Source organism: Aotus nancymaae, unplaced genomic scaffold (assembly GCF_030222135.1).
Source record: "Aotus nancymaae isolate 86718 unplaced genomic scaffold, 86718_ANA_hifiasm-v0.15.2.pri h1tg000033l, whole genome shotgun sequence".
NCBI lineage: Eukaryota > Metazoa > Chordata > Mammalia > Primates > Aotidae > Aotus > Aotus nancymaae.
In genome coordinates this window covers 29,500,331-29,518,708 of record NW_026988447.1, presented here as the reverse complement: position 1 = coordinate 29,518,708, position 18,378 = coordinate 29,500,331, and the positions used below count along the sequence as shown (strand labels likewise).

At 34.6% G+C, this 18,378-nt stretch overlaps 1 pseudogene; it reads right to left on the bottom strand.

Moving 5' to 3' along the window:
- Positions 1-5,907: 5,907 nt before the first annotated feature.
- On the bottom strand, positions 5,908-5,988 carry LOC135277906 (U4 spliceosomal RNA; annotated as a pseudogene).
- Between the last annotated feature and the right edge of the window lie 12,390 nt (positions 5,989-18,378).

Genomic DNA, 18,378 nt, shown 5'->3' with positions numbered 1-18,378 from the left:
TAGTAACACTCATGAGAGCAGTCTAATAGTGGTCCAGCGAGAAGAGACCACATCCATTATTAATAGTGATAAGACAGACAGAGATATGATTTTCTTTTTTGATTGTGATAATATATACTTAACGATTACAATTTTAACCACTTTTAAGTGTACAATTTGGCGGCATTAAGTATATTCACATTGTTTATGACCATCACCACCATCCGTCTCCAAAATTTTTCATTCTCCCAAGAGATTATGCTCTCTTAAAAAATACTTATATAGTATTTGCAAGTTTAACAGATGAACATTATTTTGATTAAGACTATGAATTCCTAGCTGATTTTAGTGTCAATGCTCTCCAAATAATTATATCTCCAAGAATCATCTATTCTTACATATGAATTATTTCTGAGATTGTGTTACAAAATACGAAATGACCCAGTATGAACACTTCTACCACTTTAAATTTTTTTGAGGCAGAGTCTCACCCTGTTGCCCAGGCTGGAGTGCAGTGGTTAGATCTTGGCACATTGCTACCTCGACTTCCTAGGTTCAAGCCATTCTTCTGCCTCACCCTCCTCAGTGGCTGGGATTAGAGGCACCCGCCACCACACCCAGCAAATTTTTGTACTTTTAGTAGAGACGAGGTTTCACCATATTAACCAAGCTCATCTCGAACTTCTGATATCAGGTGATCTGCCCTCCTCAGCTTCCCTAAGTGCTGGGAATACAGGAATGAGCCCCTGTGCCAGGCCTCACTTAAAACGTTTAACCTGAGCTCTGTTTAAAAAAATCTAATGCTGAAAAATGAATATTTTTTTTTAAGAGATAGGGTCTTGATCTGTCACACAGGCTAGAGTGCAGTGGCATGATCATAACTCACTACAGTCCCTAATTTCTGGTCGCAAGCAATCCTTCCACCTCAGACTCCCAAAGTACAGGGATTACAGGTGTGATCAGTCATGCCCAGCTCTTAAAAATAGATATTTTTCTAATAATGTTCCTAAGTCACAATTATGACTATGGTTTTAAAGGGAATTAATCCTTTGATTAAAGACAAAGTAAGAGTATATTAATTTGAAAAAGCCTAAGAAATTAACATAAGTCTTCAGTTAATATTATTGAGAAAAAGTTTATTCTACATTTTCCTTTATTTTGTAGTTTTATATTGTTTTAATATCCAATCTAACTGAACTGCTCAATTAATCCTTATTAAAAATTTATTTATGAAAATAATTATAGAAAATGTAAAATATGGAAACAAATGAAAAGACAAAAAAAACACAAAAGCCTATCCATGCCATCTAAAAATGTACTTACTTTTAGATGACATTGTTACAATCTTAAAAATTTTTTTGTATAAAAAATTGTATCTTAACATTCTTGGTTACTTATTATAAACCAAAAATTAAAATTCATATTCACATATTTATGTTAAATTAATTTGAAGTGCCCTATGGATATAACTATGTGAATTATTTTTCTCATTTATTTAACAAATATTTATTAAATACATAAAGTGTTTTGTACTGTAATTATTACAGAAAACATGTCTACTCTCTCTTTTGTTTATAGCACACAAAATATAGATATAGAGTGAAGAGGTCAAGCATTAATTCATAATTCATAATAATAAATTGAAAGAAACTGAGGAATTTAAGACAGCACATTTATTTTAAAATATGATTTAGAATGATTTCAATGGTTTGCATGTAGACACTTAAGGTTGGCTAGGAATTAGATTCGAAATTTGCTCTTCTAGAGCCTTTTCCAGAGAGTTGATTTTAAGATATAGTGAAGGTAACATCAGGGAACTACTGCAATGTTTCAGGATTCCTTTTTGCAGATAGGTTTTCTGCAGTCAGTTTGGCTTTTTTTTTTTTTTTTTTTTTTGAGACAGAGTCTTGTTATGTCTCCAGGCTGGAATTCAGTGGTGTGATCTCTGCTCACTGTAACCTTCTACCTCCTGGGTTCAGATGATTCTCCTGCCTCAGCTTCCAGAGTAGCTGGGATTACAGGCACTCACCACCGTGCCTGGATAATTTTTCTGTTTTTAGTAGGGATGGGTTTTACCATATTGGCCAGGATGGTCTCGATCTCTTGACCTTGTGATCTGCCCATCTCGGCGTCCTAAAGTGCTAGGATTTCAGGCGTGAACCACCGTGCCTGGTCAGTTTGGCTTTCTAACTGGATTTTTATGTAAAGGTAAATTGATCAGTGCTGTAGGAAACAAAGCTCCTAATTCCACAAATAACCTCAGTAAATAATGCATCCAAGTAAATTCACCTATACGATGTATGTGTGTAAGAGACATACATCGTATTTTCTTCTGTATTTGGACACTCAGAGAGTAATATTCATGTATTTAAAAATATTAATATAAATGATAATGAGTTAAAAATCTAATCTATAACACCCATTCAACTCAGTTTCTGCAGCACAGCTTCTAGTAATATTAATAGCTAATTTCAAATTAAAATGTCATATTTCCTTTCAAGAAGGAAAGAATGATCAAGAACAGTTTAGAAACATTATTAACAAATGGGTGACAGTCTTAAGGACAAATAAAAATCTTTTAACAAAAGCAGCATTTCTTTAGGGGTGTTAAAATGTCTTAGGTAGATCACATTCAAGGCAACCTGCACACTCACTGCCATATGCCGCCTCACTGCCCATTATTGTTGAATCACTGAACCAAGGACAATTTAGAAGCAGTGTTGTAGGCAAAACAAATATCCCAAGTTCTAGTTTTTAAATTGGGTCCAAAGATAGCCACACATAGCAGTTTAATCAAAAACATTTAGCAGATTCAGCTACTAGTCTGTGAAATTGAATGTTAGCTGCCGCCTGTCATCAGTTTTACTGAGGGCAAGAAAACAGAGGACAAAGTGTCATATGCCCTTGTGTACTAAAGGGTGGAATTACCAGATCTTCCACTGTATTAGTTTCTTAGGGCTGCTGTAACAATTGCTACAACGTTTGTGTCTTTCTCTTACAGTTTCAAGACCAGAAGTGCAGAATGAAGGTGTCAGCAAAGCTGCGCTCTCTCCAAAGTCTATGGGGAGAATCCTTTCCTTGCCTCTTCTTGATTCTGGTAGCTCTAGGCATTCTTTAGCTTGCAGCTGCCAAACCCCGGTCTCTGCCTTTGCCTTCACGTGACCGTCTCGTATTTTTTTTTCTCTACCTCTTCTCTTTGTCTTCTCTTCCATCTCCTATAAAGATACTTCTCATCAGATTTAGGACTCACCCAAATACTCCTTAATTTCAGTGAGTCCTAAATACTCCTTAATTTGGGTGAGTCCTAAATACTCCTTAATTTGGGTGAGTCCTAAATACTCCTTAATTTGGGTGAGTCCTAAATACTCCTTAATTTGGGTGAGTCCTAAATACTCCTTAATTTGGGTGAGTCCTAAATACTCCTTAATTTGGGTGAGTCCTAAATCTGATGAGAAGTATCTTTATAGGAGATGGAAGAGAAGACAAAGAGAAGAGGTAGAGAAAAAAATACGAGAAGGTCACATGAAGGCAAAGGCAGAGACCGGGGTTTGGCAGCTGCAAGCTAAAGAATGCCTAGAGCTACCAGAACCAAAGAATGTCTAGAGCAGTGGCTCACGCCTGTAGTCCTGCATTAAATCTGAAAAAAATTCTTAAATAAGGTTACATTCACTGGTTCCAGGGGTGAGGACATGGGAATATCTTTGAGGGGAAACAGCGAAAATCAACCCAATTAAACTACTATCACTACTTATGCTCTTACACTGTACTATTATGAATTTAATGGTCATGTTACATTTTCTTTTTTAATGGCTAGCTGCTTTTCTTTTCTAATACAGTGATATACACTCAAATGAATTATTTAATAACAATAATTACGATAGTTAATATATACTTATTTCATTATATGTGCCAGCCACTCATTTTTAACTCATTTACTCCTCACAGAAACTACACAAATTTGGTATTATTGTGCCAATTTTGTAGATGAGAAAACAAAGACACAGAAATGCAATATTTTCAATTTAAATAAATAATAAATGAAAAAGCTGGGGTTTCCATGCAGGCGAGGTGACTTTAGAACCCTACTGATAATTACCATCTGTATTTTGTAGCCTACATGTGACTTAACCCAGATTACATAAGAAAAATAGCTTATTCCTCTTTAAGAAAAAGTTTTACTCATATTTACAAAATCCATAGAAAGTTTGAGACTATAAAATCTTTATTAAATTTTACACTGAGAATTAGCTGCTACACTTCAACTAAAGATAATATTGAAATATATTAGGAACCAATCCAGGAATCTTCTTCCTTGCATTTAATAAATAAATAAATAAATTACTTTTTATTGTTGGAGACAATGTGGCAGATTTTTCTTCCCAAAATAGCTGTACCAATATGTATCTCATTTCATACCCTCAAAAATACAATGTGACATTAACATGTCCCATCAAGAGATGACATCTCTGTTACCTCCCCTGAGCCCGGGTGGACCCCGTAGCTGTCTCAGTGTGGCAGAACTGATGCCATGGAATTTTTGAGGACAAGTTCCAAAAGTCAATACAGCTTCTTCATGCAGTCTCTCTGTGTGTTTCTCTTTCTCTCTTTCTTGAGATATTTGTACTTGGGATGCAGGCACCATGCTTTGAGGAAGTCCTAACTACATAGAGAGTCCATGTGTGCTGGTTTCAGGGTTTCAGTTGACCAGCCACATCAGCTCTCAAACATGTGACTGGGCCTTTAGACAATTCCAGCTTCCATCTTTGAGGTTTCTCACTGAAGTTCCAGATAGGCAAGCAATCCCTACTGTGTCCTATCTAAGGTCCTTTACTACAGAGTCGTGAGATGTAATAACAATCATTGTTTTTTAATGCATTAAGTTTTGGGGTAATTTCTACTAAATAATTAACATATGCACATATATCACAATGCATTAGATAATTAACATAAGGACATATTTCAGCATGCTCTTTTTTCCATATTAAACATTAGTTTGTCTTTTAATCATATTAGTTTATTTTTTGACTAGTGTTTCATTAGGTATAGACTTTTCACTCATTTAAAAAAATATTCATTTAGCATCTTCTGTGAATCAGGTCTTGTGGTAGCCTCCTATGATATAGTGACAAATGACCCGCTTTTTGGGAATGTACATTCTAATTTGGTAGAAACACAGTTTCTTTCTTTCTTATTTTAATCTTACAACAGTACAAACATAAATCTAGAGACATGGGACAAGCTCTGTCAAAGTAGAGTGTGTTGTAGTCATGATCTGTGCTTAGATCAAGTTTTCCAGAAGCACAGCCTGAGAGAGATATTTACATGCAAGTAATATATTGAAGAAATGGTCCCAGGAGAAATTACAAAGTAAGAGTAAGAAGCAGAAATGGAAGCAGCAGAAGCCAAGCAGTGATACAAGTTTTAGACAAAGTCTTACCCTCAGCTTGATCCTGGTGACTTGCTCCGTGAAAACATTGCGTCTAAAATGTTTCTTTGTGAGAAGCGACAGAGGTGGGTTTTTGCACTTCTGCACCAGTCAATCCTCTTCATGGGTGCAGCCTCACAGGCACTTCTTGTTCTCTCTAAATTTGAGCAACACAATTCCAACAATGGAAGGAAAGTTTTGGAGTGAGACCAACACACTGAAACCAGGAAAGAGACACACAGAAATGATACAAGTAATCTTAAAGGATCTGGTGTGAGTGTGAATATGGTCCTTTTAATTGAGTCTTAATAATTTGGGGGACAAAAAATAAAATATTCAAAGCATCAAACTTATAGGGAAAAAAATCAAGAACCAAAGTGTAAATACTGAATGAAACTTCCAGAAAGTAAAGTATTTTGCACCACCAGAACATAAACATACTTTGTGACCATAGATAGATAGATGATGATAGACAGATAGATAGATAGTTCTGTTCTTTTATTCTTTATCCAAATTATTCAATTAGCAACAATTATGCCTTAGATAAACCCTCATTGGCTATAATACTGCCACTGAACAAAGCTAAAGTTAGTAATGTCATGTATCTTTAATTTCAAGTAGTAGTAAGAATAATACAGATAAATGAATGGGTAAGGAAGAGAAGAAGCTCATGTTTCGGTAAACTAGATGCAACCAACATTGTTTATTCTTTTTCCAGTTTGAACTATGTACATATAGTTCCACTGACTACCATTAGTTCAAGTTTTGCTTTTTTTTTTTTTTTTTGAGACCGAGCCTTGCTCTGTTGACCAGGCTGGAGTGCAATGGCGCGATCTCGGCTAACTGCAACCTCCACCTCCCGGGTTCAAGCGATTCTCTTGCTTCAGCTTCCAGAGTAGTTGGGATTACTGGCACGCACCACCCCCAGCTCATTTTTTGTATTTTTAGTAGAGATGAGTTTTCGCCATGTTGCCCAGACTGGACTCTAACTCCTGATTTCAGGTGATCCACCCGCCTCATCCTCCCAGAGTGCTGGGATTGCAGGCATGAGCCACTGTGCCCAGACAACTTTTGCTTTTTAGCTTCCTACTGTTTTCCACCAAAAAGAAATTAATTGCCTCTACATAATCTATTTGCAACTGGATCCAGCGACTCCCTGTTGAGTCTGCCCACTTGGGCAAAGGAGAAGGGCATCCCTGCATGTGCTTTATGCACTTATTTATTTTAATGGGAGTAATATTTTTTAAGTGCTAAGGTAAGTTCAAATTGAGAGTGATTAATTATAGAATATTAAGAAGGAGGCATAGCTAGCTTCATTTATTTCTAATTTTTCCTATAGAGTAATAGGAAAAACTAGCCTCAGTACTAATATTGGGAAATTCATTGTTGATGTTCTAACAAAGGGTCGTTCTTTGCTCTTTGCTTGGTTTAAATGAATGGAAAACTCTCCATATGGGACCTTGACAAATAACAAGTATTCTCATTTGACTATTTATTTGCATCCAATAAGTTAAAATGTTTGTATGAATATAACGCAGCCACTTTATCAAATGACACACAATCAGTGGAGTTAAGTATGATGAGGTATGTATAGTTGTATTAGTTATCCATTGCTGCGTAACAAAGTACTGCATTATTTGTGGGTCTGGAATCCTGGCTTGGCTTGCCTGGGTCCTCTGCTTCAGCTTCCCTCACAAAGCTGCAATCAGTGCCAACAAGGCTTGGGACATCAGCTGAGGCTCAAGTGAGGAAGGGCTCACTTCCAGGCTTAAATGGCTTTTGGTGGGATTCAGTATGTCTTATCCGACTGAGGATATCAACTCCTTCCTGGCTGCCAACTGGAGGTTCCCTCGATTCCCCATCACTTAGGTTTTTCTACATGGCAGCTTACTTCATCAAAGCCGGCAAAAGCCAATACAAAGTGTCTACTCACAAGACAGAGGTTGCAATTGGTAACATAATCACAAAGCAACACCCTATCAACTTTATCATATTCTATGGGTCAGGAACTGATATGGTTTGGCTGCATCCCCACCTAAATCGCATCTTGAATTGTAGCTCCTATATTCCCCACATGTCGTGGTAGGATGTAATTGAATCATAGGGGTGGGATTTTCCCATGCTGTCTTCAAAATAGTGATTAAGTCTCACGAGATCTGACAGTTTCATAAAAGGGCAATTCCCCTGCACACGCTCTCTTGCCTGCTGCCATGTAAGATGTGCTTTGCCCCTCCTTCGCCTTCCACCATGATTGTGAGGCCTCCTCATCTGTGTGAAACTGTGATTCCATTGAATCTCTTTTTCTTTAAAAATTACCCAGTCACAGGTATGTCTTTATTAGCAGTGTGAGAACAGATTAATACAAGAACAAATCCCAGATCTCATCCACAATCAAAGAAAAGCATGATTACATAAAAGCATAAACAGAAAGCAGGGCAATTGGGAGCCACCTTGGAATCTATCACAATAGTTTTTGTGGTGGCATAGTGTGAAAATAAATAAATAACTTTCTTTAATGAATAAGAGATTTTTTTGTTCTAGGAGTGTAAAATCTAGTAATGAAAATATGACAGTAACCAGTAACTGCTTCAACATCTTAATATGTTGACATGTTCTCATTTCATTTGTGAGATATGCATCATAGGTAAAATGTCTGAGTAACTGAGCACCAAAAGTATTATCACTTTTCTTTCCCAAAGTGACTTGTAAGCAAAGAAGGTTTAAATGAATGGAAAACTCTCCATACGGGACCTTGACAAATAACAAGTATTCTCATTTGACTATTTATTATCAAAAGTATTATCACTTTTCTTTCCCAAAGTGACTTGTAAGCAAAGAAGGCTGATTGACCAGCAAATAGTCACACTGAACCTGAAACAGTATTATTGGGAAAAACAAGTCAGAGGGGCAGCAATTGCATGCTTTTTTTTTTACTGCTCATCACATTCTAAGGCTGCACATAATGAAAGAGTAGGAGAAGATTCTGGATTCTGGAAGAGGAAGCCAGTCTCTCTGGGCAGTGGGCTTATACAGCTTCATATTAGAGGGAACATAAGCACCTTCACTGCCTTGATCAGGAGCTGGAGTGCACACCTGCAAACATAGTTTGTAGCTTTATGATGTGCTGTACCAGTGACTTCAGCCCTAACTCATCACCTCAGCACTTTGTTAGCATAGATTCTTAGCACTTATTTCTACAGCTGGCTGCTATGGAATAGGTTTTAATTGTCATGTTTTCTGTAAGAGGACAATTCCCACTTAGACAAGTCAACCCTTAACTCTCTGTCAACATCCCAGACTCCAAATGGTAGCCAGTATGTCTCCTACCCTAACAGCAATTCGATCATTTCAACTCATTTGCTAACATTGCAGTAGCAATGCTGTGGCATTCACACTGATATTCCTAGGACTGAGTCCAATTTAAAAGTAGGTTATTTATTTAGTTTAGAAGGCTTTGTATGATTCATATTTTTGTGTATAGTTTTTATAGAAAACTTTAATTTTGGAAGTTTTTATAGATTTTCTATAAAACTTTTACTTCATCACCTATACATTATACTTTTCCTTTACATTCTATTCCTTTTATTAGATTTCATAATTTTTTAGAAGAAATATTCTGATTTAACATCAAAAATACATGTATCGAATTTATCGTGCTATTTTATTTCATAACACTAGACAATACACTTTAATGTATTCTATTGAATGAAGTTACCTTACAGGTAAGAGTGTTTTATTATGAAGTTTTATTAGTTTCTCATAAATAATACCAGTGTAAATTAGTCTAAGAAATATTCTTCTTATTGCAAATTCTGTCTGAAGCCAATAATACTAAGGCAAATTTCCAATGTATTCCTTTTTTTCTCTTTTCTAAAGGTTAATGGTCTAGTTTCTGAAATAACCATTTAGAAAATGTTAACTTTATGCTAATTCAAAATATTTTCCAAAAACATGCCCTGAAATAGCCTCTTGCCATTTTTGTACATTATCTGAGAAAAAAATTTAAAATGCTAAGATCCCATGGTAGATCTTGCAAATGGCAAGAAAATACATTAAACATATATTACCAAACCAAGTAAAGGAAAGCCTGGTGTTCTCTTCTTTGTTTGTTTTGTTTTGCTGCTTTGGCATACACTTGACTATTTCTTTTTTTTTTTTTTTTATTGCATTTTAGGTTTTGGAGTACATGTGAAAAACATGCAAAGTTGTTGCATAGGTGCATTCATGGCAGTGTGATTTGCTGCCTCCCTCCCCCTCACCCATATCTGGCATTTCTCCCCATGCTATCCCTCCCCAACTCCCCCCCCCCCTCCCACCATGGAATATTATGCAGCCATTAAAAATGAGGAGTTCGCATCCTTTGTAGGGACATGGATGAACCTGGAAACCATCATTCTCAGCAAACTGACACAAGAACACAAAACCAAACACCAAATGTTCTCACTCATAGGAGGGTGTTGAACAAGGAGAACACATGGACACAGGGAGGGGAGCACTATACACGGGGGACTATTTCTTTTAAGTATAGAAAGTTAAAAGTAACTATCAATGTTCAGAGTCAACATTTTTGCTTTGGTATTTATGCCGGAAGAAAACAAGCTCACTCAGAAAACAGAAATGTTCAGATAGGTAATGTGGAGCCTATGATGTGAGTGGTGAATATAGCAATGCAGAAGTGCAAAACTGAGAGGGCTGATGACCCCAGGGCTGGTTAAAGTACGAATCTGAGATTTGTGCTCTTTGAAAATTCAATTTAAAAAGATGAGTGGGTAGTGATCTTTTCATGATGTCTCAGGGATTCAGACTATCAAGACAAAATTTCACCTTGGAGAAAAGTTTAAATTTTTCAGACATGTTAGCTTTAAAATACGGAAGCAAAGAGACAAAGATTTTAACAATAACTGCTAACTACTTTTTTCTCTACTGCAGACAATTTCTGTCCCATTCCAACAGCTACATTTATTAAGCTCTACCCATCTTCTCAAAACAAAAAAATAGGAATATATGTAATATATTTTGTTATCATTTTCTTCAAAATATTTTTGCTTATGTAACGTGTAGTATTCTTAAAAAGAAATTAGCCTGGCAAGCAGTATTTGTTAAGTCAGTGTTTTTCAAATTGTTCTAGTCCATGTCACCTTTTGAAAAACAGACAGCAAAAATTAAAAATAATAAAACCTAGTCCTCTCTTATAAAGTTCTCTGAAATTTCTAAATAGAATAACAACCAAATAAAAGGAAATGAATAGTGGAATATATTTTTTATAAGTATGCATGTACACATGGCTAGTGAGTATGAAAAAAATGTATTTTTAAAATTTGGTTATGGAGTGTAGGAGGAAGAGAGGGTGATAACTGAACTAGTGCCAGATAAAGAGAGGGTTATTTAAGAGGAAATAGACAAGATAATGTAGTCATAATATAGATTTGATATGTAGAGAATCCAAAAATACTAGGGAAGAAAACAGGAAGGAAAGTTTACAGAAAAGTGGTGGTGAGATACGTATTCATTCTTAGTAAAAGGGAATAGAAATTACAGATATATTTGCAGTTGAATTTGCATGCAGAGAGTTAATGTCACTTTGATTGTTTATGTTACCTCTATAAAGGTGAATTACGTGTTAAACCTGAAACTGGAAATTTAAAAATAGTGGCGTAGAAGTTTTCCCCTTTTTTGCATATCACCAAAAATTAACAAAAATTTATAAAAGACAAAAATAAAAGTCAATTTTTGACTAATCATGGAGATATTTATAGCCCCAGGTCATGCAAGAAGAAAGAATCATAATTTTAGCCAAAATTAACAAAATTTATCACCAAAAATTAACAAAAATTTATAAAAGACAAAAATAAAAGTCAATTTTTGACTAATCATGGAGATATTTATAGCCCCAGGTCATGCAAGAAGAAAGAATCATAATTTTAGCCAAAGTAAAATGGTAAATTGTTCTTTATTTAACCTCTTCTTAGAATACATTAAGTTCCTACAGTGGATTGAGTAGTAGACTCCAAAACAATATGTCTACCCAGGACCTTTAAATAGAACTTTATTTGGAAAGATGATCTTTGTAGTAATTAAGGTGACGATCCTGAGTCTTAAATTCAAATGACAGTTATCCTTCTAAGAGAAGAAAAGGGAAGAAAGGTAATGTGGAGACCCATGTAAAGATGAAAGCTGAGATTGGAGTTATGATGCCACAAGCCAGGAGCCACCAGATACTTGAAGAGCCAAGGAAGAATTCTCCCTAAGAGCTAGCAAAGGAAGGATGGCTCTGACAATATCTTGACTTTAGACTTGGCCTGCAAAACTGATTTCTGTTGTTTTCAGCTACCAGTCTGTAGTAATTTGTTATGACAATTCTCCAGAAAACTAATACAAATCTATTTGGCTTTAACATTAAGAAAATTATCCAGATCACATTCTTCAAAGAGCCATCTGTGAACAATTCAACAATCAGGCAATAATTTGGAAACCTGTGTGGACAGTAAGACCTTAGAGGAACTGCTTTGGAATAAAGCCTTAGGACTCATAAAAATACAGAACTGAAAAAGGAGTCAAAAACACAAACCATATTTGCAGGAAATGTTCTCAAACTTTGTGAAGCAAGCATCTTAATAAAAGCAGAAAATGCAAAGTATAGTTAAAAAATCTTGGGGAAGTCATGGTGACAATGCAAGCACAGTGAAATATGACAGATGTACTAGTCTGCCTTATACTGCTATAAAGAACTGCCCAACACTGGGTAATTTATGAAGAAAAGAGATTTAATTGACTCACAGATCTGCATAGCCGCGGAGGCCTCCGGAAACTTACAATCATGGCAAAGGGGAAGGACGGACCTTCTTCACAAGGCAGCAGGAAGGAGAAGTGCTGAGTGAACTGAGCAACAGCCCCTTGTAAAACCATCAGCTCTCGTGAGCATTCACTCACTACCACAAGAACAGCATGGGGAAAACTGTCCCCATGATTCAATGACCTCTACCTGGTTTCTGCCTTGACACATGGGGATTATGGGGATTCTGGGGATTACAATCCAAAATGAGATTTGGCTGGGACACAAAGTCTAACCATATCAATAGGCAAAGCACAAGAAGAAAGCCCATAAAAATGCAAACATACATCCAAAGATGTAGAAAACCATCAGGGAAATGAAGCCTCATTGGATTCAGCAACTAATGAATTAAACACTGCTGAAGACACATAATCTGATGTGGATGATAGGATTTGGAAATAAATGTGATGAATGATAAAGTATAGATGATAAGAGGTTAAAAAAAGAACAATAAATGATAGGAAAGGCAAATGATACAGGATTTTACAAAACTGGGATTCCAAAAGAAAATAAATTGATAATTAGAAAAGAAAACAATAAAACTGTCTTAGGCTATAATAAAGTTAAACTTTCCAAAATAAAATAATATATATGAAACTTTCTCCAAAAAATAAAACATTCTGAAAATATATAGGAAAGTACAGATTAAGAAAAGACACTTATTGAGGAAACCCTGACACAGTACAATATATATATAAATGCTGAAATATATTAGGATTCTCAAGAGAAACAGAAACCATAGGAGTCAGATACAGATAGATGGATGGATAGATAGATAGACAGATAGATACAAATACATGCAGATTTTTTTAAAATGAAGAATTGGTTTATGTGATTGTGAAGACTGAGAAGTCTCATGATCTGTAACGTGGAGACTCAAGAAAGCCAGTGGTATAATTTCAGTCCAAGTCTCAAAGGCCTGAGAACCACAGGAGTTGATTTCCCAGTCCAGGGCAGAAGACCAATATCCCAGCTCATGCAGGCAAGCAGGAAACAGAAGGCCAAATTTGTCCTTCTTCTGCTTTTTGTTTTATTCAGATCCTAAAGGGATTTAATAATGCCCATAACATTGGGAAGGGCAATCTACTCTAGTGATTCCATGTAATCAAATGCTTATTTCATCCAGAAACACCAACACAAACACATCTAGAAATAATGTTTCATTTAGGCACTCCATGGCAGAGTCAAGTTGACACATAAAATTAACCATTGCACTGAAATATATCCTGCTAGTTATATTTTGGTAGATTTATAACAATAAAGCACAGACAAAACATAATATATAATATCAAAACACTATGCATCCAATTTTAAATGTTTGAAAAATAACAAATGTAATTAAATAAGTAAAAAATAAACATAAAAACAAAAATTAAGCATAAACTGTTAAATGTTAGACTCAACAAGTAAATCCTATTGCTCTTTCATTTTCTTTCGAGACCCCAGTTTCACAAAATGTTATATCATTTGCCTTTCCCTTCATTCACTGTGCTTATTTTATTCATGAATAACATCTTGATGTTACTCTTTATGGAATCTTTACAGAATCAAGGCAAAAATATCAAATTATCTGTTAAGGAAATATAGTTATTCTGGGCACAGAGTTTCTCATAGCATCGTTTCACAACAAAATAAGGAAAGACAGAATTAGGAAAAAAGTAGAAATACTGAATTATATTTAATGCCATTGTTTGTAATAATAGACATTACTTAAAGAAAAAGAATTAAATTTGTTATATAATTAGAATTACAAATGTGCAAACAGAAAACTTGTTTAAGAAAAATAAAATTAAATAATATCAAAAATTGTAAAAAGAGATCATAAATAGGGTAACCTAAACACAGTTTGACCTACTAGTATACATCAAAACATATACCACACCCCTAAATTTAAATAGATTATACTTGTTTATTTAAAAAATAAAATTCTCAGGTTGGACAACAAAACAAAACATGCTATAATTAGCAAACTTTTTACCATGAAGATATTTATATTGGCTAAAAATTAATAAATGGGCAAAGGCATACCAGACACTTATCTATGCACCAAAAACATAGCATCAACACTAACAGAGCAAATCCACAAGAACAAAAACAAGGAGAAAGACAGAAACACAATAGTAGTAGCCAATTTTAAGAGCTATTCATTCTGCAATATATAACAGAACCAAAAGGACAAAACTAAGCATAAAACACTAAATAATACAATTTAAAATATAATATTATGAACATTATTACTTTTTTTACTAAATGTTTGTGTCTCTGTATGTATATATGTGTTTGTGTGTATTTATATACATACTCATAAATATGGGGGGCATATTTCCAAAAGCTAAGAGAACAAATTCTTTTCAAATCCTTAAATAATATTCACAAATTGACTATGTACTGGGCCTTGAAAAACAGCTTAATAAGTTAAAAGAGTTACTATAACTTCAGTACAATAAAATAGAAATTAATAATGAGAGAGTAATAATCTTTCCACTAGAAAATGTAAAATTTCTCTTGTACGCATCTCTTTTTAGAGAAAAGAGGAAATCAAACCAAAATTGGAAATGATTTAGAAAGTTAGGCCAATTGAAACAGACATTTCTGAACATATAATAGCTTAAATAAAGTGCAGACAAACATAATATACAATATCAAAACACTATGCATCCAATTTTAAATGATTGAAAAATAACAAATGTAATTAAAGTAAAAAATAAACATTAAAACAAAAATTAATTAAGCATAAACTGTTAAATGTTAGAATCAATAAATCTATTGCATTTTCATTTTTGAGGGGACCCCAATTTTGCAAAATGTTTTATCATTTGCCTTTCCCTTCATTCACTGTGCTTATTTTATTCGTGAGTAACATGAATAAAAAATACAAACAATAATGTAACCTTTTTAATGATAATAAAGAAATAACTATAGATGATGGTAGAATTGGTAAAAATTGATAGAATTCTAAAAAAAAAAAAGTGTTCAAATCTTTGCATGTCTGAGAATGAAATTGCATTTCTTTCTTTTTGTGGAAAATATAAACTACCAAACTGACTCCAGGAAGAAGATTTGGAAAACTACACAGATTCATTTACCATTCAGGAGATAAAGTCTAACAGCTATTGCCCAGATGGTTTCACAAGGGAATTCTTCCAAAACATCAAGTAACAGATAACTGCAATAAAATTTCAATTGTTCAGAGTATCGAAGAAAAGAAAAAATTCCCAAACTCTTTTAGAATGTGTATATCACATGATCCCCAAATCCCTTTAAAAGTAAGTGTCCACACAAACACACACACACACACACACACACACACAGCATAGAATTGCTTGTTCAAGCATATTAAGATAAAAACATTTTTAAATAACTAGGTAAAAGTTAGCTGTTTATTTAATAAATAGTAAAGCAATTGCAGTTCATTCCTAGAAAAATGTTAGTGTGGTTAAATATTATTATAGCTATAAAAATAAATCAATATATTTAGCTAGTCAAAAGAGATTGTCATATAAATCTCGCTTGATGTAAGAAAATAAATTTAATAATATTCAACAACTATTCTTGATTTCAAAATCATAATAAAATAAAATAGTTTTGACACGACTATGTTATATACATGAAAAATAGTATATATATGCTAATTGAGAAACATAACTGGAAACATTCTCTTTACAATCAATAATAATGCAATGAAATATGCTATTAATATTATAATTATAAATTATTCTAGATTAACCAATGAAATTGTGGAATATGTTGAGGAATAAATTTAGAAACAAAAATCAGAAAGGATAATTTTAAATGACTAGTATTTGAAAATAATATATATTTATCTCTTAGCAAATCTAGAAGGATCAATTTTTTTTTTAAATTTTAGACAGAACCTTGCTCTGTCACCAAGGCTGGAGTGCAGTGGCACAATCTCAGCTCAATGTAACCTTTGCATCCCAGGATTAAGCAATTCTCCTGCTTCAGCCTCCAGAGTAGCTGGGACTACAAGCGTGTGCCACTATGACTGGCTGATTATTTTTAATAAAGATGGGGTTCCACTAGTCTGGCTGGTCTCGAACTCCTGACCTCAAATGATCTGCCCACCTCGGCCTCCCAAAGTGCTGGGATTACATGCGTGAGCTCCAGCACTTGGCCTAGAAGGATCAATTTGAGGACCATTATAAATAAGAAAAATCAGTTACAGGACTGAGGACTAAATTAATTTATAGCAATAAAGGAGATTCTCATATGAAGAATAGCTAGGTACAAGACTAAAATATCAAATTATAAAATACAAAACTTAACCAGAAACCTAAAACTTCTGTGAAAAATATTGTAGATGCCACTGAGGAAGATAAAAGAATGATGTAACACATTCTTGCAATAGTAAATGCAACACCATAAGAATCCCAGTTCTTCCTCAAATTAATCTATAAATTTAATGTAATCCCAGTTTAAAATACCAACAGTATACTCTTTGGAAAGTAGACAAACTGATTCCAAAGCTATAATAAGAATAGAATAGCCAGAAATGTCCTAAAAATAGATAAAGAATAAAAAGAAAGGGAGAAAATTATGTTTCTCTAATTGTATTTATTTTTAAACTTCAAATAATTAAAACAGCATGATACTGAATAGAAAAGCAATTTATCTACTGTTAAGCACTACAGCATTTATCTTTTACTCTAATATTAGTTGTTTTATTTTTTAAAATCTGAAACTGTTACTAGAAAAGAGTCTCGAGCCAGACCCTCAAGAGAGCGTTCTTGGATATGGTGCAAAAAACAATTCGAGGTAAGTCCACAGAATAAAGTGAAAGCAAGTTTATTAAGAAAGTAAAAGAATAAAGAATGGCTACTCCATAGGTTCATGTTTATGGTTATTTCTTGATAACGTGCTAAACAGGTGTGGATTGTTCATATCTCCCCTTTTAAGATCACATAGGGTAACTTCCTGATGTTGCCATGGCATTTGTTGTTGTTGTTTGGTTTTTGAGACAGTCTTGTTCTGTCGCCCAGATTGGAGTGTGGTGGTGCGATCTCAGGCCACTGCAACCTCCACCTCCCAGGTTCAAGTGATTCTCCTGCTTCAGCCTCCCAAGTAGCTGAGACTACAGGTGTGCACCACTACGTTTGGCTAATTTTTGTATTTTTAGTAGAGACGGTGTTTCGTCATGTTGGCCAGGCTGGTCTCAAACTCCTGACCTCATGTGATCCACCTGCCTCGGCCTCCCAAAGTGCTGGATTACAGGTGTGAGCCCCAGTGCCAGCCCAGCATTTGTAAACTGTCATGGCACTGGTGAGAGTGTAGCAGTGAGGGCAACCAGAGGTCACTCTTGTCCTCATCTTGGTTTTGGTGGGTTTTGGCCAGCTTCTTTATTGCAACTTGTTTTATCATCAAGGATTTTATGACCTGTATCTCTTGCAAATCTCCTCTCATCCTGTGACTTTGAATGCCTTAATCTCCTGGAAATGCAGCTCAGCAAGTCTTAGCCTTATTTTACCTAGTCACTATTCAAGGAGTTGCTCTGGTTTAAACACCTCTGACAAAACCAACCAATTGCTTAACATTATATAATACATGTTTTAATAAAATGTTAGTAAGAAAAAAATAAGCACAGTTGAGAACTACATTAAAAAGTATAAAAATTGAAAGAACAATTTATTAACAGTAGCTTTTTGTCTGAATGAGAAACAAATGAGAAAAATGTGAAGAGTCAAGATGTGTTTCTTTCTCCCAGAAGAGGGTAATATCCAAGATATGATATTCTGAAGAGTGATTGCCTTTTGAAGGCATGTTAGCAGAGAAAAACAAAATTGAAAGACTCTCAGAATAAAAAATTTCTTTCAGAAAAATTGCCTATTGTTGAATAAAATGAATTATTTTGAGTCACAGTTTAAACCACCATCGAAACTATGAGCAATTAGTGAGTAGTTTTGAGTATGCCTATTTTCATTGAAATTCAGTGGCTTATATATCAATGGAGACTTTTCATGTTAAGTGAGCAGAAGGCATGCCTTCACTTTGAAAGAAATTATGGAGTTGACAGATTCCTTCTATGAAAGGGTAGATGTTCCCAAATTCACATTATATGGTCCTTAATATGGGACACAAATTTCATATACAGCATGTCTTTGCTTTTTTCAGATTGCATGCATTG